A 13,200-nucleotide genomic window follows, 5' to 3' on the forward strand; every position below is an offset into this window, starting at 1 on the left:
CATAATACTCGCTGCAATACAGACCTCGGGAAACCCTCACCGTGAATAAGGTTCACTCACATATTTCACTACATTTTGCGTGGGATTGGAGATGAGGCTACTCGTTCTTGCTCAGTACTAGGCTGAAAATTAACGAAACTTCGTTACAAACGTTCACATGTTGATGTTTCCGCTTTCGCGTACTCGAAACAACATAATACTAGTCTTTGTAATTTAGTTTCATAATTTCAACTGTTCTCATGCAGAATTTTTGCTCATTCTTATCCCAAATTTTGACCTGGCTACTAGTTACACTCCTTGTACTTATTGCAAAATGACCACAAATTTCAACAGCTTTCACATGTTGCTGTTTCGGCTTTCGCTTACTACAGTCAACATAATACTCGTTGCAAAATAAGTGCTCGGCATCTGCAATTTTCCAAAGACGAAGTTTCGCCAGTTCAATTTTCGCTCGCCAATTATGGCTACTAATTCACACGGTACTGAGCTCAACAACATTAAATTTGTTCAGCAAGACTTTCACATGTTGATGTTTTGGCTTTCGCCTACTAGAAGCAACATAATACTCGTCTTGTTAGCTCATTCAATGAGAATAGCTTTTCCCGTTGAGAATTTTTGCCTTCAATTGGCGTTGTAGTGAGTTTGGCTACTCAGATCACCAAATACTTGTGACAATTCGAACCAGAAATGTTTTCAATTTTCACATGCTGATGTTTCGGATTCAACCTACTAGAAGCAGCATAATACTTGTATTCAACAATTTCTGTATCAAATCCCAGTTTTCTCTGGTGCATCTTTGCCAAACTATTCCAAACTGCCTGAGTCTGAATACCAATTACAGGTACTAGTAAATGCACGTTACTAAGGACTATATAGTTCTAGGTTACTGTACACAACGACGTTCACATGTTGATGTTTCAGCTGCCGCTTACTAGAAACAACATAATACTTATCGTGCATACCTTTCCATAACTTGTCCTTTTCAGATGCATTAGTTTCCCTTTGTCTTGGCTTCTACAGTCAGACTGGCTACTAGTAACAGCACAGTACTAATCACATATCGTTCTACAGTTTGCAGACAACTTTCACATGTTGATGTTTCAGCTTTCGCCTACTAGAAACAACATAATACTCGCTGTATACATTTGTAGTTCTCTATGTAACTTTCATGTGAAGAAGTTTCGCCAGTCTTTTTGACTGTCTCAAATCTGAGTCATGCTTAGGCTACTAGTTGCTTCATAGTACTTATCGCCTCGAGATCATTGAACAAAACTTGATTTTCACATGTTGCTGTTTCAGCTTCCGCTTACTAGAAACAACATAATACTAGTCTCATTAAGTTCCGTCTCTTTGCAATTTTCTTATGAAGAAAATTCGCCATCACAATGACTCCAGCAGTTCTTGATCAAGGAATGCAATCATTGATCAGAATGCTATTATTTGAATCGGTTCTGCTTTAAGTGTTCCAATTTTATTGGAAGCACCAACAATAGAACATCAATGTGTTCAATCGAGAGTTATATAACCCTGAATCGGACGCAGTCAACAGCCGAAGCCGAGACCGCCTTTTGCGTTAGAGAGGTCGGTAAACAAATCTTGCGATTCATACCGAATTAACACATATAGCTGTGCTCCTCTTCGTAAAGCGAGCCAAGTGATCCCCTGTTGAAGGATGTATTTGGACCAATCTAGTAGCATTTGGTTTCCAACAAGCTCTCCCAAGTTAGCTTACTTATTGGGCTTTTCAACCAATTCGGTTGGCTACAAGCATCATCAAAGTACTAGCCACAGTTTGATCGCAAAATTCTACGACTTTCACATGTTGATGTTTCGGCTTGCGCTTAGCCTACTATAAGCAACATAATACTAGTCATATCATAGAGCGTGATCAGCTTGTGACGTTCTCATGATGAAGTTTCACCAACAGTGTCTCACTTCGAGCTTAAATCCAGCTACTAGTAACTACACAGTACTGACTGCAACGATAACTTTTATCTATACCTTTCACATGCTGCGCTTTCGGCCAGGGCCTACTAACGTCAACATAATACTCGATATAAACTTTTGTTCATGATGCAGCTTCCCCATGCAGAAGTTTCGCCTTCAAATGCTCTCTTGGCCATATGACGTAAGAAAAGGTTACTAGTAACATCACAGTACTAGCCACAGTTTGATTGCAAAATTCTACGACTTTCACATGTTGATGTTTCGGCTTGCGCTTAGCCTACTAGAAGCAACATAATACTAGTCATATCATAGAGCGTGATCAGCTTGTGACGTTCTCATGATGAAGTTTCACCAACAGTGTCTCATTTCGAGCTTAAATCCAGCTACTAGTAACTACACAGTACTGACTGCAACGCTAACTTTTATCTATACCTTTCACATGCTGCGCTTTCGGCCAGGGCCTACTAACGTCAACATAATACTCGATATAAACTTTTGTTCATGATGCAGCTTCCCCATGCAGAAGTTTCGCCTTCAAATGCTCTCTTGGCCATATGACGTAACACAAGGTTACTAGTAACATCACAGTACTAGCCACAATTTGATCGCAAAATTCTACGACTTTCACATGTTGATGTTTCGGCTTGCGCTTAGCCTACTATAAGCAACATAATACTAGTCATATCATAGAGCGTGATCAGCTTGTGACGTTCTCATGATGAAGTTTCACCAACAGTGTCTCACTTCGAGCTTAAATCCAGCTACTAGTAACTACACAGTACTGACTGCAACGATAACTTTTATCTATACCTTTCACATGCTGCGCTTTCGGCCAGGGCCTACTAACGTCAACATAATACTCGATATAAACTTTTGTTCATGATGCAGCTTCCCCATGCAGAAGTTTCGCCTTCAAATGCTCTCTTGGCCATATGACGTAAGAAAAGGTTACTAGTAACATCACAGTACTAGCCACAGTTTGATTGCAAAATTCTACGACTTTCACATGTTGATGTTTCGGCTTGCGCTTAGCCTACTAGAAGCAACATAATACTAGTCATATCATAGAGCGTGATCAGCTTGTGACGTTCTCATGATGAAGTTTCACCAACAGTGTCTCATTTCGAGCTTAAATCCAGCTACTAGTAACTACACAGTACTGACTGCAACGCTAACTTTTATCTATACCTTTCACATGCTGCGCTTTCGGCCAGGGCCTACTAACGTCAACATAATACTCGATATAAACTTTTGTTCATGATGCAGCTTCCCCATGCAGAAGTTTCGCCTTCAAATGCTCTCTTGGCCATATGACGTAACACAAGGTTACTAGTAACATCACAGTACTAGCCACAATTTGATCGCAAAATTCTACGACTTTCACATGTTGATGTTTCGGCTTGCGCTTAGCCTACTAGAAGCAACATAATACTAGTCATATCATGGAGCGTGATCAGCTTGTGACGTTCTCATGATGAAGTTTCACCAACAGTGTCTCATTTCGAGCTTAAATCCAGCTACTAGTAACTACACAGTACTGACTGCAACGATAACTTTTATCTATACCTTTCACATGCTGCGCTTTCGGCCAGGGCCTACTAATGTCAACATAATACTCGATATAAACTTTTGTTCATGATGCAGCTTCCCCATGCAGAAGTTTCGCCTTCAAATGCTCTCTTGGCCATATGACGTAACACAAGGTTACTAGTAACATCACAGTACTAGCCACAATTTGATCGCAAAATTCTACGACTTTCACATGTTGATGTTTCGGCTTGCGCTTAGCCTACTAGAAGCAACATAATACTAGTCATATCATAGAGCTTGATCAGCTTGTGACATTCTCATGATGAAGTTTCACCAACAGTGTCTCATTTTGAGCTTAAATCCAGCTACTAGTAACTACACAGTACTGACTGCAACAATAACTTTTATCTATACCTTTCACATGCTGCGTTTTCGGCCAAGGCCTACTAACGTCAACATAATACTCGATATAAAATTTTGATCATGATGCAGCTTTCCATGCAGAAGTTTCGCCTTCAAATGCTCTCTTGGCCATATGACGGAACACCAGGTTACTAGTAACATCACAGTACTAGCCACAGTTTGATTGCAAAATTCTACGACTTTCACATGTTGATGTTTCGGCTTGCGCTTAGCCTACTAGAAGCAACATAATACTAGTCATATCATAGAGCGTGATCAGCTTGTGACGTTCTCATGATGAAGTTTCACCAATAGTGTTTCATTCGAATTGGTTCTGCTTTAAGCTCTCCAATTGTTTTGGATGAACCAGTTTTGCCCTTCGAAGCCACTTTTGTGAGCTTTTGTGGGTCTTTACCAAGAGGATATACCTCAAGGCCTCTTTCAATTCCTTTAAGTTCTTTCAACTCCTTTACAGTTTCTAGGTTCACATAGCTGCAAACCTTATTTCTAGTTTTAAGTCTGGCCAACTTGGGGAGAGTTGGTGCAGACCGTGACCAATTCTAGTAGGATGCCACAACAAGAATGTGATCAACTTAGCTTGTCGATGAACCTGCCCCACATTCAAACAACTCTATCGCCTTTTCCTCGTATAGTTATATGCGAGGGCCTCTCATAGAGAGCGCTGTTAGCAACCTTTTCCACATAGACGATAAAGTTGTGAGTGTTTTGCACATGGCTGTTGTCATCACCACGTGACGAGTCAACTCAGCTTGACTCTCTACACTCCGACAAGCTTTGCACATACGCCTTTAGTTCAGTATGTGTCTTTAATCTGACTCCGGTGCCTCAAGCCGGAAAAATTGTCAGATTATGATCATTATCGGTTAGTCATCCCGATGCAAGATCGTATCGTACTGTCTTTGTCTACCTCCAGATTCCGAAGAACAGGAGGAGACTCTCCCAGACCTACATATCTGGGAGAATGTTCAGAGGGCGAGAAGCTGTGGATTACTCTCCCCTAAGAACTGACTAAACTTTACCCTCGTCCAAGGTAAGTTTATTTTAGCTAGCCTTCTATGTAAAGGATCTGAGGCTAAGCTGTGTTTTTTCGAGCCTTTGGCTCGGAGCAAGTTCAGTGGGCGCCCCGAGTAGCTCAACTCTTTCCCACTGAACAGCGCAACGCTCTGTCACTCGCTGGGATTTTTGCGTGTCGGTTCTAACCACGCGACTTGTGGACCTTTTTAGGCCTTTCTCATTCACAAGTCTATAGCTGGGCTTCTATAACCCAGCTTCTGAGATCTAGATAGCTGCAGTTCTGCTAGGCTGCTTTTGCTAACTAGTCTCCCTTTAAGCAGTCCCTTGCCATGACTGCTGAACTATGTATCCACACAAGTAGTTTTTGAGCTCGATACATAATTCGAGATTGGTTGCCAAGCAATCTCTAGCGACAGAGCGTCATGCGCACTACAGACATGGCCTCTACCAGCAGCCATGCCCGAAGGAATCAATCACTGATCCTTCCGCAGGTTCCCCTACGGAAACCTTGTTACGACTTTTACTTCCTCTAGACAATTAAGCTCGATCCGCTTCATCCCGTTGCCGGAGACCGAAGTCCCAACAGTAGGAATTTGCAATTCTTGCTTAACTATCCAATCAGTAGTAGCGACGGGCGGTGTGTACAAAGGGCAGGGACGTAATCCCTATGAGTTGTTGACTCATAAGTACCAGGAATTCCTGGTTCACGTCTGCAAGTTACAACAGACGATCCCCTTGAAGCGCTGTACTTTTCTCTGATTGCCCAGTCCATTTCGGACCAAGGGCTGAGTACTCAATCTAAAAGTACACAGTGTAGCGCGCGTGCAGTCCAGAACATCTAAGGGCATCACAGACCTGTTATAGCCTCACTTCATCTGCGGTATTTAATTCCGCATAGTTCCTCTAAGAAGTGTTTGAATTCACATATAGTGAATTTCATTATTTAGATGGAGAAGATCTCGTTCGTTATCGGAATTAACCAGACAGATCACTCCACTAACTAAGAACGGCCATGCACCACCGCCCATATAATCATGAAAGATATTCAATCTGTCAATCCTTAAGATGTCTGGACCGGGTGAGTTTTCCCGTGTTGAGTCAAATTAAGCCGCAGGCTCCACTCCTGGTGGTGCCCTTCCGTCAATTCCTTTAAGTTTCGATTTTGCAACCATACTTCCCCCGGAACCAATAAACTTTGGTTTCCCGGTTAATCTCTTGCCAAGTCAAGATCGACTTTGACAAATTGTAGGTTGGTATAGTTTATGGTCAGAATTACGAGGGTATCTAATCCTCTTCAATACTCTGACTTTCGTTCTTGATTAATGAAAACATTCTTGGCAAATGCTTTCGCAGTAGTTTGTCTTGCCACGATCCAAGAATTTCACCTCTAACGTAGCAATACAAATGCCCCCGTCTGTTCCTTTCAATCATTACCGCACTCAGCCAACCGGCATCAATCGAGTAGCGGGTCATTCTCCATTATTCCATGCTTTATTATTCGATCCCAAAGGATGCTTTGAACACTCTAATTTTCTCAGGGTGAAAACACCGTTTCCACAGTTCGTCACATTTAAGTGCAAACTATTTCTTCGATGCGAAGGATGAGCGGAACGAGTCAACAGATTTAACTGAAGACCATGTTGCCGTTCTACTCAAACAGATCCAACTATGAGCTTTTTAAACGCAGCAACTATTGCATACGCTTGTAGAGGCTGGTATTACCGCGGCTGCTGGCACCAGACTTGCCCTCTACTCGTTCATCAATGGAGCTTTTAAGTCCATTCCATTCTGATTACAAACCATAAAGGTTCATATCATTATTTCTAGTCACTACCTCCTCGTGCGGAGAGTGGGTAATTTGCGTGCCTGCTGCCTTCCTTGGATGTGGTAGCCGTTTCTAAGGCTCCCTCTCCGGAATCGAACCCTGATTCCCCGTTACCCGTCACAACCATGGTAGTCCGTTACACTACCATCATAGGTTGATAGGTCAGAAATTCGGAAGTTCCGTCCCCAAGCCGAAGCTATCTGGGATCTTTCAGTTACTAGGACTCATCACGGGATGTGTCTGTACTTAGCAAATCACCCGGTGTAGTCTTGTAAAAGTCTCCGACAGTGTCGGACAATCAGCATGCATTAGCTGCAGGGTTACCGCAGTTATTCATTTAGCTTGCAAATCAACTAATAGATAGTAACTGATTTAATGAGCCATTCGCGGTTCCACTTTTTCAAGCTTCGCTTGCACATGCATGGCTTAGTCTTTCAGACAAGCATATGGCAACTGACAGGATCAATCAGTTTAATTGTACTTTGAACAATCTTTCGATTTGTTCGAATTTAGAAAGACATAGCCTTGCGGCCTCGTCAATCTTGCTTTGAGCTTTTTAAATCACGAAGAGTTTCAATGCATGCTTTGGCATGGCTACTAGTTACTACACAGTACTCTACACACTTAGAGTTACCCACGATTACACATTTCACATGCTGATGTTTCGGCTCGCGCGTACTAGAAACAGCATAATACTATGTGTACTGGTAGATAGCGCTCTGTGAGCATTTCCCATGAGCAGGTTTTGCCCTCCAAATCTCTGTTCTACTGTTACCAATACCGGCTAACAACTGTATCATACTAGGGAGAATTGACTCATGATTTAAAAACCAGATGTTCACATGTCGATGTTTCGGCTCTCGCCTACTAGAAACAACATAATACTAGTCTGTTAAAAATCTCAATCACGCCGCCTCTTCAGATACAGAAGTTTTACCTTTTATTGGTTAGAGAACAGCTTTCCAGCTGTCGACATGGTTACTAGTAACAACACCGTACTCAACACAAAAACTTTTCAACTTCACAACTTTCACATGCTGATGTTTCTGCTTTCGCATACTAGAAACAGCATAATACTTATTGTTTTGTCAAGTAATTTGTGTGTCTTTCCCATGTGAAGTTTCACCGGTCAACAATGTTTCCCTGACCAATTACGGCTACTAGTAGCTGTATAATACTAGGGAAAATGATTGAGGATTTAATATCAGATTTTCACATGTTGATGTTTCGGCTTTCGCCTACTAGAAACAACATAATACTAGTCTGCTAAGAAATCTCGCTCAAATTGCCTTTTCACATACAGAAGTTTCACCTTCTATTGGTTAGAGAACAGTTCTCAGCTGTCGACATGGTTACTAGTAACAACATCGTACTCAACACAAAAATTCTTCAACTTCACAACTTTCACATGCTGATGTTTCTGCTTTCGCGTACTAGAAACAGCATAATACTTATTGCTTTGTCAAGAAGTGTGTGTGTCTTTCCCATGCGAAAGTTTCACCGGTCAGCAATAATTGCCGTGTCCAATTAAGGTTACTCATAGCTGTATAATACTAGGGAAAATGATTGAGGATTTAATATCAGATTTTCACATGTTGATGTTTCGGCTTTCGCCTACTAGAAACAACATAATACTAGTCTGCTAATAAATCTCGCTCAAATTGCCTTTTCACATACAGAAGTTTCACCTCTTCTTGGTCACTGTACAGATGATGCTGTCTGTTCTTTATTTGGTTCTGCTTATTATAAGGAGGGGCATCACTCCTTCCTCCTTGGTTTGCATGCATTAAGCCTGCTTTGTGAAAAGCGTATCTTTCTAGCTTTTCTTCGCCTTACTCGAGTAGGACGATACAATCCAGACATTAGTCAGTCTTGGGTAAAGTCACTGAGTATTATTCGGTTCTGCTTTATTCAGCAATATGCTGTATAATTGTTGTAATTTGCGAACATATTTGTTCTCAGTTCCGAACTACTAGCGACGACAGATTACCAGCGGTCATGAGCCATCAAGGTAGTTCTTTGGTGCATCAAGTAGAGAGGTGCCATCAAACAACACTTCCCTAATAATGCTACACACATAGAATTTGCTACAGTGCAGCTTTTTACTTTGCAAAATTTGCGCACAAATTTTGCATAGAATAAATGTTTTATCAAGATTTTTAGATCCCCTCCCTTGAGAGAACGTTACTCCTTTAAGTGAACACCCCGCGGCGTCCTGTTGTTATTGCTTATAACCATTTCGCAAGCCGGAGGCATAATGCACTACGCAAGCCGCTACTTTGGCACAGAGGCACCTAGTTTTACACCCGGGACTTCAGGTGGCCCAGTTTTACACCCAGTACAGCGGTGCCAGTTGGTAACCCGGTGGATCCTCGGAGACCAGACATGATCATAGATCAAACCCGATGTATGCTACTCCTGAACGTATAGTATCTCCACTGTGCAATGAAATTATCGTTCGTTTCGGGCCTTCCTATACGTTCAGCAGACAATCGCTAGGAATTCACCTCGTGACCCGTGGTGACCACACTGGATTTCAAGTTTATTGATTTGGACAGACCTGTCATTTATTTTGCTTTTCAGCTTCAGTTCTGCTCGATCTAGCTTGCCTAAGGCTTGATCTCGCTTTGCTCACCCCTGTAGGAGCCTCTACTAGTACCACTCGGAGTAATGGGGAATCCACCAGACCTAATCGATGAATGCCATCAAACAACAAACATCATACCCGGCTTCATCAGGCATATTTTATTACTTCCGAGAGGTACTTTAGTATCAGATCTTTCTCCATGCCTCTTATGAGGACCCGTCAGACCTTTGTTTATCGTTTAGCTTCAGTCCTGCTCGATCTAGCTTTCCCAAGGCTCGATCTAGCTCTATTCGCCCCACTAGAGGGCTCTCTAAGACCCCTCGGTCTTAGTGTTAGCTCCGGTACTGCTCGGTCGTGCTTGCTGAAGGCCCGACCCAGCTTTAGTTAGATTCTCGTACTTTCTCTTGGCCTCTCTAGGAGGACCAGACAGACCTCTCGGTCTATCGTTTAGCTTCAGTCCTGCTCGATCTAGCTTGCCCAAGGCTTGATCAAGCTCTATTCGCCCCGCTAGAGGGCTCTCTAAGACCCCTCGGTCTTAGTGTTATCTTCTGTAATGCCTAACCAAGCTTACTACAGGCCTTGGTCAGGTCTTTATCGGTCACCGATTAGTAACAGACCAATCATAGGGCCTTCCACCCTATCCGGGTTGAGGTCTTTAGTCCAGCCATATTTTGACAAGACACCTCTCCCTAATAATGCCCCACACATAGAATTACTGTCCATGCAGTATTTAACTTGTGTTTTTTTCTAAAATTTGATTTTCACTTTTTGGAGGTTCATTTGCTCCTCTGACACTCTTTCAGCTTCAATCTTACTCGATCTAGCTTTCCCAAGGCTCGATCTAGCTCTATTCGCCCCACTAGAGGGCTCTCTAAGACACTTCGGTCTTAGTGTTAGCTCCGGTCTTGCTCAATCGTGCTTGCTGAAGGCGCGATCAAGCTTTAGTTAGCTTCTCGTACTTCCTCTTGGCCTCTCTAGGAGGACCAGACAGACCTCTCGGTCTATCGTTTAGCTTCAGTCCTGCTCGATCTAGCTTTCCCAAGGCTCGATCTAGCTCTATTCGCCCTGCTAGAGGGCTCTCTAAGACCCCTCGGTCTTAGTGTTAGCTCCGGTACAGCTCGGTCGTGCTTGCTGAAGGCCCGATCAAGCTTTAGTTAGATTCTCGTACTTTCTCTTGGCCTCTCTAGGAGGACCAGACAGACCTCTCGGTCTATCGTTTAGCTTCAGTCCTGCTTGATCTAGCTTTCCCAAGGCTCGATCTAGCTCTATTCGCCCTGCTAGAGGGCTCTCTAAGACCCCTCGGTCTTAGTGTTAGCTCCGGTACAGCTCGGTCGTGCTTGCTGAAGGCCCGATCAAGCTTTAGTTAGCTTCTCGTACTTTCTCTTGGCCTCTCTAGGAGGACCAGACAGACCTCTCGGTCTATCGTTTAGCTTCAGTCCTGCTCGATCTAGCTTTCCCAAGGCTCGATCTAGATCTATTCGCCCTGCTAGAGGGCTCTCTAAGACCCCTCGGTCTTAGTGTTAGCTCCGGTACAGCTCGGTCGTGCTTGCTGAAGGCCTGATCAAGCTTTAGTTAGCTTCTCGTACTTTCTCTTGGCCTCTCTAGGAGGACCAGACAGACCTTTCGGTCTCTTGCTTAGCTTCAGTCCTGCTCGATCTAGCTTTCCCAAGGCTCGATCTAGCTCTATTCGCCCCGCTAGAGGGCTCTCTAAGACCCCTCGGTCTTAGTGTTAACTCCTGTAATGCCTAACCAAGCTTACTACAGGCCTTGGTCAGGTCTTTATCGGTCACCGATTAGTAACAGACCGATCATGGGGCCTTCCACCCTATCCGGGTTGAGGTCTTTAGTCCAGCCATATTTTGACAAGACACCTCCCCCTAATAATGCCCCACACATAGAAATACTGTCCATGCAGTATTTAACTTGTGTTTTTTCTAAAATTTGATTTTCACTTTTTGGAGGTTCATTTGCTCCTCTGACACTCTTTCAGCTTCAATCTTACTCGATCTAGCTTTCCCAAGGCTCGATCTAGCTCTATTCGCCCCACCAGAGGGCTCTCTAAGACACTTCGGTCTTAGTGTTAGCTCCGGTCTTGCTCAATCGTGCTTGCTGAAGGCGCGATCAAGCTTTAGTTAGCTTCTCGTACTTTCTCTTGGCCTCTCTAGGAGGACCAGACAGACCTCTCGGTCTATCGTTTAGCTTCAGTCCTGCTCGATCTAGCTTTCCCAAGGCTCGATCTAGCTCTATTCGCCCCGCTAGAGGGCTCTCTAAGACCCCTCGGTCTTAGTGTTAGCTCCGGTACAGCTCGGTCGTGCTTGCTGAAGGCCCGATCAAGCTTTAGTTGGCTTCTCGTACTTTCTCTTGGCCTCTCTAGGAGGACCAGACAGACCTCTCGGTCTCTTGCTTAGCTTCAGTCCTGCTCGATCTAGCTTGCCCAAGGCTTGATCAAGCTCTATTCGCCCCGCTAGAGGGCTCTCTAAGACCCCTCGGTCTTAGTGTTAGCTCCGGTACAGCTCGGTCGTGCTTGCTGAAGGCCCGATCAAGCTTTAGTTAGCTTCTCGTTTTTTCTCTTGGCCTCTCTAGGAGGACCAGACAGACCTCTCGGTCTATCGTTTAGCTTCAGTCCTGCTCGATCTAGCTTTCCCAAGGCTCGATCTAGCTCTATTCGCCCCGCTAGAGGGCTCTCTAAGACCCCTCGGTCTTAGTGTTAGCTCCGGTACAGCTCGGTCGTGCTTGCTGAAGGCCCGATCAAGCTTTAGTTGGCTTCTCGTACTTTCTCTTGGCCTCTCTAGGAGGACCAGACAGACCTCTCGGTCTATCCTTTAGCTTCAGTCCTGCTCGATCTAGCTTTCCCAAGGCTCGATCTAGCTCTATTCGCCCCGCTAGAGGGCTCTCTAAGACCCCTCGGTCTTAGTGTTATCTCCTGTAATGCCTAACCAAGCTTACTACAGGCCTTGGTCAGGTCTTTATCGGTCACCGATTAGTAACAGACCGATCATAGGGCCTTCCACCCTATCTGGGTTGAGGTCTTTAGTCCAGCCATATTTTGACAAGACACCTCCCCCTAATAATGCCCCACACATAGAATTACTGTTTATGCAGCTTTTCACTTGTGAAATTTTTAATTTTCGCAATTATTATAGAATAAGTGTTTGCGCAGCTTTTCATAGGTCGAGCTCTAGCTAGCTAGCTCAAGCTAGCTAGCTAGCTCAAGCTCAAGCTATCTAGCTCAAGCTCAAGCCAGCTAGCTCAAGCTCAAGCTAGCTAGCTAGCTCAAGCTCAAGCTAGCTAGCTAGCTCAAGCTCAAGCTAGCTAGCTCAAGCTCAAGCTAGCTAGCTCAAGCTCAAGCTAGCTAGCTAGCTCAAGCTCAAGCTCAAGCTAGCTAGCTCAAGCTCAAGCTCAAGCTAGCTAGCTAGCTCAAGCTCAAGCTAGCTAGCTAGCTCAAGCTCAAGCTAGCTAGCTAGCTCAAGCTCAAGCTAGCTAGCTCAAGCTCAAGCTCAAGCTCAAGCTAGCTAGCTAGCTCAAGCTAGCTAGCTAGCTCAAGCTCAAGCTAGCTAGCTAGCTCAAGTTCAAGCTAGCTAGCTAGCTCAAGCTCAAGCTAGCTAGCTAGCTCAAGCTCAAGCTAGCTAGCTCAAGCTCAAGCTAGCTAGCTCAAGCTCAAGCTAGCTAGCTAGCTCAAGCTCAAGCTCAAGCTAGCTAGCTCAAGCTCAAGCTCAAGCTAGCTAGCTAGCTCAAGCTCAAGCTAGCTAGCTAGCTCAAGCTCAAGCTCAAGCTAGCTAGCTAGCTCAAGTTCAAGCTAGCTAGCTAGCTCAAGCTCAAGCTAGCTAGCTCAAGCTCAAGCTAGCTAGCTCAAGCTCAAGCCAGCTAGCTCAAG

General features: G+C 44.2%; 1 pseudogene; it reads right to left on the bottom strand.

Annotated features, from left to right (window-relative positions):
• Positions 1-1,522: 1,522 nt before the first annotated feature.
• LOC142358007 (5.8S ribosomal RNA) lies at positions 1,523-1,674 on the bottom strand (annotated as a pseudogene).
• Between the last annotated feature and the right edge of the window lie 11,526 nt (positions 1,675-13,200).

This window comes from Convolutriloba macropyga, unplaced genomic scaffold (genome assembly GCF_964194025.1).
Source record: "Convolutriloba macropyga unplaced genomic scaffold, txConMacr16.3 SCAFFOLD_5581, whole genome shotgun sequence".
In the NCBI taxonomy this organism is placed as follows: Eukaryota; Metazoa; Xenacoelomorpha; order Acoela; family Convolutidae; genus Convolutriloba; species Convolutriloba macropyga.